Below are 1,654 nucleotides of genomic sequence, written 5' to 3' on the forward strand. Positions count from 1 at the left end.
TTTCATGCTGCAATTCAGGCTTCGATCTCTTGTTTCACGGCCCAATTCTCCTACTAATCCGGAACAAATTGTATACGTACCTGCCTTCATGTAGCTCAACTTGAAGCCTTTATGTTAAATCAAATTGCTTCTTTGAAAAAGATGTCATCCCTCCCCAAGGCTAAGTATCTTTATTGGGCACTATTCCACGAACTCACAAGATATTTGCATCGATTGCGATACTAATACCCGTCATGCAACTCGCAACTTCGTGACAGTGTGGACCAGCTCCAAATCATAAATCATCTGATTAAGTAGGGTATTCCACCGACGCTGCTGCCAAGAATGTTTAAATCAGTGCTCCCTGCCAGGGTCGCACTGGCGACCTTCAGATTATGAGACTGACGCTCTACCAACTGAGCCAAAGGAGCGTAAACTCGACAATGCAACCCTTCACGATTGCAAACAAGCAGCGATATTTGTTTCACGGCCCAATTCTCCTACTAATCCGGAACAAATTGTATACGTACCTGCCTTCATATAGCTCAACTTGAAGCCTTTATGTTAAATCAAATTGCTTCTTTGAAAAAAATGTCATCCCTCCCCAAGGCTAAGTATCTTTATTGGGCACTATTCCACGAACTCACAAGATATTTGCATCGATTGCGATACTAATACCCGTCATGCAACTCGCAAGTTCGTGACAGTGTGGACCAGCTCCAAATCATAAATCATCTGATTAAGTAGGGTATTCCACCGACGCTGCTGCCCAGAATGTTTAAATCAGTGCTCCCTGCCAGGGTCGAACTGGCGACCGTCAGATTATGAGACTAACACTCTACCAACTGAGCCAAAGGAGCGGTAACTCGACTACAAAACCCTTTCACGCTGGAAACAAGCAGCAATATTTGTTTCACGGCCCAATTCTCCTACTAATCCGGAACAAATTGTATACGTACCTGCCTTCATGTATCTCAACTTGAAGCCTTTATGTTAAATCAAATTGCTTCTTTAAAAAGATGTCATCCCTCTCCAAGGCTAAGTATCTTTATTGGGCACTATTGAAAACTGTTGAGGCTGCAACAGGTACAGATGGGATGACGCACACGCGTCGTTTGGAAACCTTGAAGATTGACATCTCTAAGTATAGGGGATGCGAAGAAGACTCCCTCTTAAGATGGTTTGTCGACTTGAACGATGCCATAAGGAATCGTCACATCACTTTCACCTTTTAAAGTAAATTTTTCAAATTGATTGAAATTGAATTTATTATATCTATTACCCTTTTTAAAGTTTTTTTTATTTCTATTCCGATTTTTGACTAAATACTCACAAGATATTTGCATCGATTGCGATACTAATACCCGTCATGCAACTCGCAACTTCGTGACAGTGTGGACCAGCTCCAAATCATAAATCATCTGACCAATAGGATTTTCTACCGACGCTGCTGCTCAGAATATTTAAAGCAGTGCTCCCTGCCAGGATCGAACTGGCGACCTTCAGATTATGAGACTGACGCTCTACCAACTGAGCCAAAGGAGCGGCAACACGACAACGAAACCCTTTCGCGCTTGCAATCAAGCAGCGATATTTGTTTCACGGCCCAATTCTCCTACTAATCCGGAACAAATTGTAACGTACCTGCCTTTATGTTAAATCAAATTGCTTCTTT

Source organism: Bremia lactucae, linkage group LG5, assembly GCF_004359215.1.
Source record: "Bremia lactucae strain SF5 linkage group LG5, whole genome shotgun sequence".
In the NCBI taxonomy this organism is placed as follows: Eukaryota; Oomycota; class Peronosporomycetes; order Peronosporales; family Peronosporaceae; genus Bremia; species Bremia lactucae.